Here is a 16377-nt window from a genome sequence, read left to right on the forward strand (position 1 = left end):
GGACTAAATGTTCTAACAGCTTTTTAAAAAATGGCCGTGACAGTAGCACATTACATGGAAAACATTACTTGATGTCTTCAGCTGAATGCAGCAGACCTGCTAAATGTAGTGAACTTATTTTGTGTCATTACTGAGTCTGGAAGTTGAAGAGACATTAGTCTACGCACTTTCAATTATGACCTTTTATACAGACAAATCTATATTAAGACAGAGCATCCTGTCTATATTTTCTCCCTGCATCACTCTACCTCCCCACCTCCACCTTCCATCCACCCTGTGTGTATTTTTTCCCTCTCCTCCGGGACGTCTGCAAGCATTGTGGATCACTGAGCTTCAAAAACACCGGATCTAAAAACGACTGCTCCCTTTTTATTTTTGCTAAAAGAGCAAGGTGCCTTGCTTGCGGCGCCACTTGTGGAATCTGCTCCCGACGTCACGAGTTGGAGCGTTTGCTGCGACATGACATGGAGTTTATGTTAAGTGCTCAAATCAAACACAATATGACTAGTCTAGCCCTTTCCATCTCTAATAGTGTGCATTTCACAGCACTGCGGCCCTGGAGGCATCCATCTTGGATCTTCTCCAGTCCACTGGATGCGTGGGAGGACGGCATGCGGCGGCAGGGGGGGGGGGGGTCTGGTGATGGGGGACGGGACTGTACTGTATTTTGGCCTTGTTCCAGTCCAGTGGGCACGGAGCAAGCCTGAGAGGCGCATGGGATTTCCCTTTTTTCACCAAAAGCTCTTCCCTCCGTTAACCAATTAGACAGCAGAAAAGCCTAGCAGTATATTTCAAGGAATTCTGAAATGCTTTGAAAATGTAATTGATTGAACAATCGAGCAAATAGTGATCGCAAAACAAGGTTTTGGTGTGGCAATTTAGCCGTTGTGCTTCGCATTGTGGGCCTTGTACGGGTATAAGTAGAACCCAGACACAGTACACCAGACCAAATTAATCATCGCCGATGGAATTTCATGTCTGGTGTGATCTGACAGTTCCAGAGAACGACAGGTGAGTGACAATGTTAAAAAACAAATGCAGATCAATTGTTTCTCTCCACCGGAGAATCTCCCAACGTTATTCTTTCACAACAACAAAAAGCCACAGGGAGAGGCAAAGAGAAAGCAGGAAGAGCCAAGGCAGAACTGGCTGGTATTGGACCAACCTTGTATTATTTTGCTACACAGAGTCATGCCATTAGAAATGTAAATCACAAGTAGTCGGGAAATACAACTAACTCCATCGTGAGGTACGTGTGTGCTGTGTGACACGGAAGCACGGGGGACCGAAGCGGCCCCACATTGCCAGCATGTGATGGATACTTACCAATTTCCGTCGCAAATATTTGTGCAAATTTACCGTCAGTGGATGATGAATGTTCTCAATATCACACAGTATGCTTATCTCAAGCAATACAGTACTTCCCATTCTAGAACAGTGCATATCATCCGCCAACAGGGGTCGGCCTTGCACAGCTTGTCCTCAATTGACTGCTGACTCCAAACCAGAGGGAGCATGTTATGTAGCTGCATGGTTGCCCTACTTGTATTTGTATGTAAAGCCAACCTGTAGACAGTTTTTTTTTCAAGCATAGACATTTCTTTGCATCAAGGACAACCTCATCCTCTTTGTTCACCTATTCTTTCCCTGCATGTGCGCTCGAGTGTTCTCGTCCTTGCCCTGGCCGTCCTCGTGTAAGCGACCCACATCAATTCACTGAGCCTCTGCCCTTTTACAGGGGCTGCCTGAAAAAATATGATGTGACATGTGGGATGAGCAAGATGGAACGAGAGGAGGAGGCGGACGCCGGGGCTGACGTATTTGCAAAGGACACTTCACCATCAGCAGTCTGACATTGACAGACTTCACCCTGACAAACTGGTGCATACTTGAAAGAGGACATGCCTGACACATGTGAGTAACCACATTTACATTGAAAGGACAGCCTGTGACCTTCGTGGGGACGCACTTCAATGACACAAAATGGTGCCTTGAGATACAAGTGACCCACCTTACAGGTTTTTCGAAATACAAGCCGTCATTCGGCCAAATTTGTTTTCGCCATCAAAATTCTGAGACACAGTGCTTCATTCACTTCACAACAAGCAGCAGTTTGGCAAATATTTTGTAGTTATCAATTCCTCAAAATGAGATGAAGACAGACAGACAGACAGACGTGCCTTGGATAAGAATTGTAATGTTGAAATAGGCCGAGATGAGAGACTCAGAGTTTGTGGTAAAACAGGAAGAAAGTGGCGGTTCACAAACCACCGTGAAGCAAACGCTTACATATTATCGTCCTCTCTCTTTTTCTTTGAGTGCTACCAGGATGAGTGTGTGCCATATGCATGTCAGTTCTAATAAGTCAGGGCAATGCAAGAGGGGGTATCTAGAAATGGGAGAGTCATCAGTCATTGGGCATCTCAGACACATCTTAGTGATGCTCTATAGAAAGGAGAAAATGTACAAAAAAAAAAAAAAACTTAAAAAAAATGTAAATTGTTTATTTGTTTTCTATGCCCACTTGGGTTGTGGGTGATACGGAGCCTATCACAGCTGAGTTTGAGTGGAAGGCGGGGTACGCCCTGGATTTGTCGCCAGTCAATCACTGAGCAGATACAGATGGGAAACAAAATAGAATAAATCTAATTCCCACCTAAAACAATTTGGAGTCTTAAGCTAAGCTTTGCATTCTACTACAAATCGAGCGTCCGTTATTCATCATCCGTCTGCAGTGTGGGTACCCTTCTGTTGTTTGGCTTTTTTTCCAGAGGTAAAAAAAATAGTATATACTATAGGCCGGTCTAATTTTAAACGGGCGTCCGTCGGCGATTGCGACTAAACCTTCACTAGCTCATGGTCTATTGGTCCCAAAGAAGTCTGTTGAAGCAATACATCTAAGTGACAATCTTTATATGTTGATGAGGTGCAATGTTTAGCCTGGGTTGTTAGTGGAAGTTAGTTACTTGTGTATGTAAGTGCATTAAAGCTGGAGTCAACCCAAACACATTTTTTTCAAGAATATGTTCTATGCAAGCTCACTAGTTGAAACAAGGCATTCTGATAAATATTGCGTTTGTGGAATAAGAGTTAATCCACCCGTTTTTAGCCATCTCTGGGGGCGGCCATTTTGTCACTGTCCAAATTTAGTCATGGGACTCATGGAGATATGCATACTGGTCAAAAGTAGGACTGTTGCCTCGGCAGAGGTCTGCGCTCTTCTAAATGCCGTCCTCGTGTTTCATGTGCGCAGGGCTCTTGTTATGTTCTGGTCAATAATGTGATTTAGTGCTTGGTTTTGTGTATAAATTCCTGTAAGAACATGTCCTGTTCTTTCTGTCGCGATGAAAGGATGGAATATGGGAAATAATATTCTCACAGAGGTTTCATTTATCAAGAGAATTGTCGTTGTGCTGCAATCTTTTAAGACTTGATGTAATTCCCGTTCCTCTTTGAATTTCTCTCTCACGTTTGTACGTCGTCAGTACGGCTGGATTTTATATCGGCGTGGCCCATGTGTTCTTTGACACCCAACCCCGGAGCGTCCTAGACCTGGGTCATGTGACACTGACCCGCTATGTTTTACAAGGCTGCGGCAGTGCACGGGGGCCTCAGAGGAAAGGCAGCAGCAGGAAACCAAGCACAGGGTGTGTGCATGCGTGTCTGTGACTTTCATGGACATGTTTCAAACCAAAGAGCATTTAATTGGGGACAACTTGTTCAGATGGGGGCATAAGGTCTCCATTTGGGAACGTGCTATACTTAAGATCACAAAGTCTACATTACGCCCATATTTGATAAACACGAGTAAACAAATCTTTCATCAATTAACTGAGTCCTTGAGTCAGTCCTTGAATCTGACCGCATCGCATAAATCGAAATAGGTATCATATAATATACAGAATATGTTGTCATATTATGGTCAAATTTATTGCACTGACAAGCTCATTCACATTGTAAAATGACCCAAAAAAAGGAATTCCATAAAACTGTATTCGTGATCCCACCGAACTGAACCAATTTGAATCGTATCATGATCAAGATACATTTCGAATATTTTTTTATCGGGGATGAACTCTGAAATGCATACGGTTGAACCTCTGATTTCAAAGGCCCATGAGAATGTACAATTATGAGGTTGACAGTTCAGTGAGCCTCATTTGTGGCCTAAAAGTGTTTTTGGTAGCAATATTCACTGTAATTATGACTTTAGTTTATGGTGAGTCCCACTTAGGTACAAAAACATTGTCGTCATAGGAACGGATCCCTGTCGTAAACCAAGGACCCCCTGAGTAGAATGACCACAATGGTGAGAGATTCAAGGTCTGCGCAAGCAAATAGTTAATAGTTACTGTCCCGGAAATGACTGTAAGCCTCTGAAACATCCCAAAATGAGTGCGTGTGAGTGAGCGGAGTGAGCTGGGTGGGGTCAGGCCACAGTATTTCAGGAGATGGAACTGGGCCATAAAAGGTTCGACTCCAAGAAGCCAGCGAGACGGCGTTTAAACTTGCCGCCCCGTAGCCTCGCCTGACTTGGATCAAAACAACTTGGACTTTTTCCACCTGGCTGACGTTAGATTTTTCAATGCTCGGATGGCCTTAATCTCCTCTCTCCTCATCTCCCTTTCCCGCCCTCCCCTTCTCTTTCCCGCCTCCCTCCCCAGCTTTAAATCTCACACTTCTGCATGAGCCTTCTCCCTTGTTTCCCCTCCTTTCTCTCTCTCTCTTTTCATCCCCAAATGAGTTGACCTTCACTGTCGCTTGGCCGTAATTCTGCTCATGCTTGCTCTGTGGCAGTAATCTATGGCTGTAGACTTGTATCCTGTTGCCCTCCAACGCGCACACGTGCACAAACACACACACAGGAGAGATTACGCAGCAGAGTCAGTGCATGAAAGATGACCACAGAGAGAGACACACACACATACACACACAAGGCGGATTTTAGGCCATTAAAGTAGAGGCCAGTCCAGTCTCAGATCGCTGCCTTCCCCCCCTCTTTGTTCCCCAAATCAGGAACAGCTGTTCCCTCCAAAGTTGTAAGTCACTCACTCGGTGGAAATTTAAAAAGCCATTAAGCGAGCCCCCACATCTTCCACTCCGCCCCACAAGTGCGTGGGTGCTTGCTTATCTGCGGCTGCACACGCTGGAGCATACACGAAAATTACAACAGGGAACCACTGCGTTTACTAGTTACGGGAAAGATCATAATCATATCTCCCATACCCGGAATACACGTCGTTGAGGCGGGAGAGCAAAAGCGGGAGTAGGCCGAAGTTGCATATGTGCAAGTCAGAAGAAGGTTTTAAACGTTAGCCTTCAAGTTTCAAGTCAGTACCAAATTACTGTGGCAAAAGTCAAACAAGTGACCTTAGTGACGCTATTTTTCTTTATCTTGTGCTCCACAAATACCCCAAACATACAAAATACTAAAACAAATTCTAAAACTAGTAATTAAGAGTAAACTAAAACAAATCATTTTTGAACTCCCCCCCAAAATCTAACAAACTTTCTGTAAAAACAAATTAAAACTCTGTGAATTGGAAAACAACAGTCAAATATACCAACCTATTATATCCTTGGTCCCCACTAAATTTAAATCAAGTCACATGGGTTCAGCAAGTCTTAAGCCAAGTCATATAATCTTGCGCAGTCAAAAATGTTTGTATATTAGCCACTCTGCATTCGCTATCTGTACTTTTATTAGTTAGCTGTACTAACACATTTTCAATCACATCGTGTTTTAATGGTCCTAACCAATGTCCTTCTTGTCTTCTACTTTATTGTCTTCCAAATAAATGCATAAGACATGAAGTTTAGTTTATGTTTGATCAGCTACCGGATTGCTAAAATGATTAGCTAACGTAGCTTATGTGTCTTTCTGGGTTTTATAGTAATGGAATGAATTAAGTTGAATATCGTCGTTGTTGCAAATTTTGCATGTACTTCAATTTTATCAAAAAGATGACCTTGGGTCCAAATTTAATTAAGTGGCCTCTACAGTTAGCATCATAGCATAGTTGTGGGTTGCCAGGTTTGCGTGTGCAATTTTTCTTTCAAAAACAAATTCCACACTATGTTATGAATTCAGATTTGCAGTTGTTAACGGGTAAGACACTTAGGTTTTGTGGTTCAAGTTATATTCATGATGAGTCTTTTAAAAGTTTTAGATAAGCAAATCCCAAATAGGGATGCAGTAATACAAATTTAACTCATTCAATCCCAATGACATATTTATGTCATTTCACAATGGGTCTGAAAAAGTCTGGTACAGAACTAAACAAGTTAAAATAAAACATCATTTTCATCAATTAAAATATAATGGCAATATCAAGTATTTTTTTTGAGTACTCATATGCAAGTACTTGTACTTATACTCTATCTCAAAAAAGTGGCATCTGTGGATTCTCGTCCCAAGTCCTAAAATTGGCGACTGTAGTCTGACTTGAGTCAAGTCATGTGACTCGAGTCCCCCACCTCTGCTTTGAAAGGCTGGAAAAGCTTGCTCACTCGTCCACTTTGGCTTAGGCGGCCAGAAAAAACAAGAAGGGGGCCAGACGCGCATCAAGCACATTATAACCAGCAGAGTGGACATTTGCATGCCAAAAGTGAAAATTTGGGCTGGATTTTTTTCGAACCGTCTCCTCCTTCTCTATCTCATGTGGAGATCTCTCATTTCCTGCAGGCCCCAATGTTGATTTCATAGTAGAGCTCGGGGCTTAAGAGTGGGAGTCTGTGGGATGCGGGGGGCGGGGGGGTTATGTGGTTGTGACGTGTGGGGGTATTTGGGTTCAAGCCAACGTCAACCTCCACCTCGCTCCACTAGTCTGTGTTGTGTGTGGGTGTGTGTGTGTGTGTGTGTGTGTTTTTTTATGCGCGCATGCAAGCGTGGACTCTTGTTTTTTTTACTCTGTCTACAATCACATTCACCTCACCACCTCGCAAATCTGCAGTTAGTCTTCCACAAATGCACTTTGGACTACAGTAATCCAACATATATTCACGGTTTATTATTTGTTTTTCCCAGTTGAAAAAAAACTCATCTACTCATGTGTTTAATTTGAAATACCACCATATGCCACCAGAGCCCCGTCTAAATAGGAAAGTAGTACAGTAATTGGTGGTCAAGAAAGCATTTTGAAGTGATACATCTCCACTCACGACTCAGAGACAACCTTTGTATGTTGGGGAGCAGCTAGGTTTAGCCTGGGCTGTCTTAATTCTTTAGAGTGTAATGTTGTAAAATGGGTTTGAAATGATGTTACGCTATTTTGGTAACATAGTTGATATCATTTTTCTCTACCGCTTATCCTGTTTGGGGTTGTGGATGATACGGACTGTATAGAGGCGGTCAACACGATTGATTGGTTGGCATGGGATGGAGCATTAAAAACAAAAAAACAACGACCAACAGAGGGAGACAGAACGGAGAAGCCTGATGAGTTGCCAAAACGGCGCCCTATTTTATTTTAGATGAAAAAGAACAGCGCTCCATTTTTCTGAGATGAAAAAGAAAACCATAAGGAAGGGGTAGAGGAAAAAAGTCAAGTCTCAAACTTTGTTCCTATAAAGGAGGGGCACAGTATGGGATTGGAAATAAATGGTTGCCAGTCAATCACATGGCAGAGCAAGTAACGTCAACATATACAAACATTAAAGTGTTTACAGTAAATTAAGTGGAGTGAGATTTGTTTATAAGATGCATTTCTACCAAATATTTAAATAATTCTGTGTTTATTGCGGGGAAAAAGTGCTGTAGGGCTAGACCTTTATTAAAACCGAAGTAGAAGTCATCCAGCTGTAAGTAGTAGTTATTATGACCTTGTGAAGTGGTAAACCTTTAAGGGCACTGATGACTCATGCGTATATGGAGCTGATGTCTTCTTTTTGGTGTCTGTCCAATGCGCTCACCCAAAGAAAAAACAGAAGAGTGTCATGCACGGATCCCAATAATTGTGGCACATGAGCAATTTCTGCTCTTCACTTCCTTTCTCTTATGGGTGACACACACACAGACCGCAAAGAAGCCAACAGCTGCAGCCTTCAGCTTTCACTTCCCCTTATATGAAAGCACACATGTATCTGTTACCATAACAAGTTCCCCAAACCTGGCCTCTAATGCCCTCTGTCGCTCCGTCGCTCATGCCGTGCCAACACATGTGCCTGTGTGCACGCTTACATGCGCAAGTCTGAAAAACCTGTTGCCAACAAGTCTGGAGGAACAATGTGCTTCTTTGCTAAATGGGATATTTCAATTTTACTTAGGTGAGATGCTGTCCACGGGTCTCAGCTCCAATAATAATAATAATAAAAAATTATATGTACTGTATACACAGTACTCTATGTATGTTGCAAGCTAAAAAGAAAGCAACTAATACAAGCAACTAAGTGGAATTATATTGAAAAAAAACAATTATGTATGACAAAATGTCTTTAAAAATATCTACTGTTGCAAAGGTGCAAATGTGCAAGTGTACATTTGAATTTAATGTTTAAAAGGGGTTTGTTTATTTCAGCAAAATTACTACGGTTTAATGGAGTCACTATTTAAAGGGGAAATCAACCCAAACATATTTTTTTTCAAGAATATGTTCCCAGCAGGCCTACTAGTTGAAACACGGCCTTCTGATAAATATTGCGCTTGTGGAATAAGAGTTAATCCACTCGTTTTTAGCCATCTCAGGGTGCGGCCATTTTGTCATTTCTGTCGACTGAAAATGACATCACAACTACCCAGGTAACGACCAATCACAGCTCGCCTGATTGGTCGTGACCTGAGCCCTGGGTAGTTGTGATGTCATTTTGAGTCAACAGAAGTGACAAAATAGCCGCCCCCGGAGATGACTAAAAACGGGTGGATTAGCTCTTATTCCACAAACGCAATATTTATCAGAATGCTTTAAAAAGCACCGTATCCCTCTCCTCCCCCTTCTTCATCTTCTTCTCCTGCCCACAGACTCACTATTGTAAAGGCGAGCTTGCGGCCAGATGGTTGACTGAGCTGTTCTCAGGGCAGACTGTGGCTGCGTGCCACTCTTTGCCATGGTGCGGGAGGTTTCCCAGGACACACTAATAAATGTTGTTATTCCCCCTACGAATGTGTAACATTGGCCCGCACAGCTGGCACAGAAAGATGCTGGACCCCGTCAGCCTGTCATAACACGCCACCCATGCACTATAGAGCCACCATTCCTCCCAAGTAAAATGAGATCTCCGTGCAATTGTTTGAAACTGAACATTTGGCTTTCCGCAGTGGGATGGGAAGGACGAATGGGGTGTTTCCTTTTTCTGTATTTCCATACAAGCTGAGGTCGAAAGTAAACAAGTAACTGTAGTTTTCTAGCGGCCGATAGTCAGACCGTTGGTGAGTAACATATACAGAATGATTGGTTTAATTCTCTTCTCCTGTTTAGTCATCGGGGGCTTGGGAGGGGGGATATTCAATTTTTTTCATTCACATTCGATCCATTCATCCAAGACGGATGCCCCTACACAGGGGCATGGTGGCCATTGTGAATTTTAGGATATTCCTGAATGGACAACTATATATATATATATATATATATATATATATATATATATATATATATATCTATATATATATATATATATATATATATATATATATATATATATATATATATATATATATATATATATATATACTGTATGTCTCTCTCTCTCTCTCTCTAATATATAAATATATATATAAATAATAAAGATGATGATAATAATGGTGCATTCAATGAATTGATTTCTACAATGACTCAGAGGATTTTATGCATATTGTTGTCATATTTATGAATGGTTTCCCCTTGTCTAAAGTCTATTCTGATTTCAGTCACCAAATTGTCAGGTGTGCCAGTGGCGTGTAAAAGAAAACGCCCACGGTCTGCCAAATTCCTGAACACGGTAAACTAGCGTTGCCCCACATGTGCGCTAGCTGCAAAAATAGGGCCCTGAATGTCAAAGAAAGGGTGGAAAAGTACAAATTAATGAGAACATTTGTGGAGCTGTTGGGAAAACCACACGGCAATGCCACCCTGTGTGGGTGCACATGTTGCACATGCCAGAAACCGCCACTTTGTAGATACGTTTTACAATAAAAATCTGCAATATAGTTAGCGGGTGAATTTGTGAACAGCAAACTGCGGATATTATACTACACTGTACTATGACATGGCAACTTTTATCAATGGAATCTGCGCTGAATTCCATGGTGGGCTAGGGGGTGCTTGGGGGCAATGGGGTGGTTTTTGCCAGCTGTGTGGGATCACTTTCAGTATTGTAAACATGGCGGGAGGGACACTCCATGCTCCCTAGCTCTGAAAGGTGGCCCTTTTGAAATGCTTAAGCCCGTGGGTGTGCCTTTTGCCCCCCAGTGCCCTCACCACCACCGCCACCTCCTCCTCCTTTCCTCTCCGTGTTTCCTGTTGAGCTGGCTAGACTCCTTTGACAGATTTACAACTTTGGGGTCAAAGTTTTCCGACAGCAGCAGATAAATCTTACACCGCCCCCTCCCTGCTTTGCCCTCACCTGATAAAAAGACATACTCTCACAGCCCACATCCTTTCATGTAATGTGCCTTTTTGTGTGTGTACACCTATGTGCTGGAACATATGTGTGAGGATGCCTGCTTTATGTGTTCGGGGGGGGGGGGGTGGGGGGTCATGCTAAAGTGCCTTGTCTTGCAATTCTCAGTAAGAATGCAGGATATTGTTCACGACCCATAAAAGATGGGCTTTTCTCCTCTGGCCTTTTCCAGAAAGGGAAGGTCTTCTAATTTTCCCTCCTGCGTTTTTTTTTTTTTGTTAAGGCCCCATGCTTGATTACTGTTTCTTCTCCTCCCCCGGATGCATGAGATGAGCTGGAGTGTGCTTCACCCCCGCTAGCGAGCCATCATTTGTGTTTTCTTGCTCGTCCTTCTTTCTTTTCTCCCACTCTGTCTCTCTCATTGCGCACTCTGTAGGCGCCAAGAGAAGTATTGGCTCTAATTTGTTTTGGGGCGTGAGGCAAGATAATCGCAATTTGCATTCTCTAGACAAATCGCATAATCTTTTTTTCCACTGCTGTTCCAGTAAAATTGTATTTATCATTCATCATGTCGCGATACCAAGCACGCGTTATCCTCAAATTGGAGACAAGCAGCTCATAAGATGTGATTTGGAATGGTTAAGACCGATCCAGGAGTCTTTTTTTGTTGATACTGGATGTGTACTTTGTGTGTGAAAATGAACGATGTGCTTATATTTAATGCGAAGTTGACTAATTTCTGTTCTTCTCGCTGCGAAGGGCCACCCTTGTAGGTCATATGAAATTTGTGTTAATGGTGAAACAGAGTGTCCTTGTCCCGGATAATAACCTGCATACATCATGCACTGCATGTATAGAGACCTTGGGTAAGGCCTTGCTCTGTTCACGTGTGCTTGAAATCCTCCTTGCCTCGATTTTGTTAAATGAAGACCCCTTTTTTTTTAACCCCTTCACTTCAAGCTTAAAAATCTACAGAGCCCCCGACATGATGTGGTGATTCCAAAAAATAAGTTGCCACAATACAGCACATATTATGGCTACAAATTAGCATTTGTACGCTAAATTGTGACCACAATGTAATCGTGTTTGGGACTGCGTACAAATTGTAATATCTTTCCTGTCATTTTAAAACTGACACTCAAATCATATCCTGTTTATTCCAGACGACAACAGCCACTCGGCACTATACACACATTTTCCTTCAGCGGGGGCTCGATCGATAGACATGATTGATTGGCTGGTGCGCTGCGGATAGCCAGCGCTGATCGATGTTAGCTTGGCTGACAGCTGCAGATCGTACATCACTGTCAGTGGCCAACGTGTGGCGAAATAAGTGTGAGTTTTATATCATATCACGATCGCATAAGAGCTCATTTAAAACTAACTGTGACAAACTAGCTCCAGCCTACATCAAACCAGCTAGTTAACTTTAGCATCGAGCTATCCAGCTATCTGCTCATCCGTTCATCCCTTTTCTGTTGTTGTGTTTGATAATTGTGCTCTAAATGGTCCAAAAACGTTGACAAAACCTTTTCCAATGTACAGACACACACACACACCCACGCACACGCACACTAACACAAGATTGGCAGGGAAGTGCGTAAAATATTGCAAAACACGGCATGCCTTGTGAAACATCGCATACGCTGCAACATGCGCTTTCTCAAGAGATGACCTTGAATTCTTAAGAGGCCCCCGTGGTGGAGGTCTGGCCCTTAGTGTTCTTCATGCATCACTGCTCTACAGCGATAGGATGGGACGTGAATGAAGCGGCTAAATGACAGAGATGAGCACTCTACAACACCCCCCCCCCCCCAAAAAAAAATGAGGGAAATAGAGAAAAATCAGGGGTGGAGTCGCAGCATCTCCAGGGAAATCTTATCATACCGAAGTTGGAGGGGAGGGGGGTGCTGTTTAGTGAGAGAGTGGGATGAACAGATCAGAGGTAGCGAGAGCTTTAGGGGATTAATAAACGAACAAACCTGTTGTCCTCTCTTCCCCTTCCCCATTCTTTATTTTTGCAAACTAGAACATGCTCTGAATATTCTAGTCCTCATGTAACCTCTGCAGAGTTTTTAGGGTGAATGTTTCTTTTCGCCCGAGCTGTCTCCAAAAACTCTCCTGGCGCCTTCCACGCTTCGATTTTTAAACCCTCTCTTCTGGATGGTTTTTCTCACATCCTTAAAAAGGAGGGAAAGACTGACAGAAAAGACAGACAAAGCACGCTAATGCTGCCTGGGCAGGTTTGGTTGGATTTTTCTTTCTTTTCTTTTTTTTGGGGGGGGGAGCTCCAATGCACAAGTATTAGAGCTGCAGTTAAAAAAAGGCTATCCAGTTATGACAAAACCTTTAAAAATGAGTTTCTCAAATTAATGGAATATGTTCCAGCCTCCCCCAAACACCCAACAGCAAACAAGCACTCTATAATGCTGTCTTTTATAAATACATAGCAATAACATACGTAAATAGAGTGTAAAGAATTAAACACTTTGTGCATAATGATTAATACATGGTGGGTCCTGGTGAGTCAAATTAGCCACCCGGGGGCAGTATAATAAAGTAATGCAGACACATTCAAAGAAGAGTTTCACAAATACTGAAAGTGAATCAGTAAGTTGCAATAACATTACTTATTTAATATTAGGGCTGAACCACTTTGAAATATAATTTGAATTGAATTTTTTTTATCCTCAATATTAAAATCGCAATTTGCCATTATTTTGTTCAAAATCCTCTTTCCATGTATTTTTTCAACAAACGCAAGCAATTAATTAATCTGTATTATAATAAACCATATGAGATTTGTGATGGATACATATTCCTCCAGGCACCACAATATCAAGAAAAACGTTGGAATATAGAGAGAATCAGATCATATTTTGAGGATGAAGTTGTAGCATTACAAAAAAAAAGTCAGAATATTGATGAATTACAATTTTTTTCCCCAAAATAATGACTTCATTACTAGGGATGTCCCAATATCCAAAAGTCACGATATGATAATATCGTGACATGAACCTCACGATACGATCATTATCACAATATTGTGGGGAAGTTGGCGATATATAAAAAGCTCACGATAGTGTATAAAAGCTCACAATATTGTAAAAAATAAAGGGGCTCATATTTTTTTAAAAATCACAATATTCTGTTTTTGTACATAATAACAGCATTCACAAAGAAACCGGTTTGGTCAGTCATGCGCTCCCATTGGCTCACCAGCGCTAAGTATCATGGTCTATCTAGTTAACAATACTGTGTTGACCTTCATCTGTCGATTAGCGTGGATATTAAACATAGGTGGCATCAAATTAAACTGCACTAATAAACTAACCACCAGAGAGTGCTAGAACTGCCCAAATGGAAAACAACTTTGTCTTTTACACAGATTTGCTGCTATTAATATTGTGACATGACAACGACGATATATCGTGGCAACTTTAATATCGTGATATCACTATATTGCCGCTATTGTGACATCTCTATTCATTACTATAGCATCTGTCTCATATTGTGACTTTTCGCCCCCTTATAAATTTACTGTTCCTTTTCCGTGTCATCTGTAATACTCCTTTGTACACTCCCCTGATCCTCCTTTGTCACCCATGATATCGTGTGACCGGCCAACTTTCCACTCTGGTGGCCTAAAAACCGGGGACAAGACAGGAAGTGAGAGGCAGACAGTGAAAGAAAGAGACGGTGAATGGAAGGTACAATAATTTAATAATTTCAAAACTTGGATGCCATTGTTTGCAGCTACTTCATCCAACCACCCTCCTACCCCCTGAACAATACTGCTCGATGAGTGATCCAGTGACCTTTGATAGCCAACTTGATGTTAAGTTTGCATGATTTATTCGGCTGCTCCACAATGACATTGGACAGAGAGAAACAAAATGGAATGAAAGAGAGAGGGAGCGAGAGAGCATGGATAGACAATATTGCTGAAACTAGGACAGTCACTGTCTAGAAATGTGGACTCATGTTCCTGTTTCCAGTGATTCCCGGGAGCCTGCTTACTACACGCGCAGTCAGTCCAGTACTGCCCACCGGCCGGTTCCGATGTCCTTCTTCTCTCTTTGTGAGCAGCCTCTCGTGTTGTTTGACGTCTGCTTTTATGAACACTGAAGCGCAAGTGAGTTAAGGCATTGCCCCAAAGCAAGTCATGGACACTGTTGTCTATTCGAATATATCTATTCAAATGGTTTAATGTTCACCTCCCCAAAGGCGCTAGATAAGCATAAATAAATGGGTAAAAAGTGACCATACCGTATGGAATTAGATGTAATTGTCCAGAAATTGCATGTGAAATGTTGAAAAGTACAACGTCAGAATTGAACTGGAATGGTTCAAACTGGACAAAAAAGTGGAGGGAGAATGTAAATATGTAAAACATCTGCATTCGTGTGTTAATTTGTAATAAAAAATAAAGGTAATTGTGAAGTGCTGAATGAGCTCAACTTTGGAGTAGATATTCTTTCAAATGAATTTTTTGTCACAATGCCCATTTAGACACGTGGTTTACTATTTTGATTGTTTCTGTTGTATTTTATAGTTGTCGTGTCCTGTGTCAAATTCACTTCCCCTCTCTGTTTCCTCTTTTTGTCCACGCACTGGTGTTTTGCAGCCAAGTGAGGGAACAAAAGTGATGCAGTGAGTATGTTATAATAAAGTAAGGCTGGTTGGAATATTTTAGGACTTTTCAAAGCTCTGGCTGATGCTCCGCATATCATTATCCATCTGTTTGGCTTGAGAAGAACTGGCTTGCGGAGGGGACACGGAGCCTTGCGTGGACATCTGCCAGCCTACCAACGCCTTGTCTCTGCCGACCCATTAGCATCATGTGGCGCCTGGCGCTCATCCAAGTCAGGCATTGTGACCTTAATCTCTGTGCCTGTCACTGAGCTCCGAACGCATCTGGTCAACTCCAGATGCACGGTCATGGCGGCCTCTTCCGCTCCTCCTCGCCTTGTGCCCTGTGGTAGACGTGATAATCCCGGTGTGTCGTAACAGCCTCCTCCCAATCCACTTCCTACTTTATTAAGCAGAAAAAGAGCTTGTTTTCTCTGTGGCATCTACAATATAGCATATCATACAAAATATATTTTAGCGAGAATGAGTGAAGGCAGAGGACATAACCTTGTGGTAGAATCGTGCGGTTATCTAAGCATAAATGGAAATACACTGTTGTATCTACAACGTAATGTATTTTACCTTTGCCGGAATAAGTGAGGGCTAAGGGCTGAGCCTTGTGATTTAATGAAATCTGTTGGTTTATTCATTTGAAGTCCTATTATGTAATTATATAAACCGGTTGATTCCAGGTGATACATATGGATGCATGGGTTTGGAGTGCAATTGCCTGGGGTTCGTGGGAAACAGTATCTGCAGCATACTGTATAATGCGTTTTGTAGCTTTCGATGAATGGGTGGAGGCTGAGGGCAGAGCCTTGTGGGACACACTTTTAGGCACAGGGTCACAGATATACCTACATAGTCTGATTAACTGAAACCTGTGAATTTGCTTTTCAATTGCTATTGTGTGAAAATAGTTTTGAAACAACAGCAAAATAAAAGGTAATGCATTTCTGCATTCTGCATGAATAGGTGAGGTTTGATTACCTGGGGATTGTTGGAAATTTTGTAGTTTTGCACGCATAAGTGAGGGCCCAGTACAGACCCTTGTGGGACAGTATTTTGAGGAACAGAGTGACATTTCAAAAGCTATTATTTGTGGATAGTTGATAACTGCAACAAGTAAAGCATTCATAGCTATGCGTGAATAGGCGAGCCCTTAATACAGAGCCTTGTGGGACACCGTATTTAGGATACCATATGGCTGCT

This window comes from Filicampus tigris, chromosome 19, assembly GCF_054856515.1.
Source record: "Filicampus tigris isolate MCC_2025a chromosome 19, RoL_Ftig_1.0, whole genome shotgun sequence".
Taxonomy (NCBI): Eukaryota; Metazoa; Chordata; class Actinopteri; order Syngnathiformes; family Syngnathidae; genus Filicampus; species Filicampus tigris.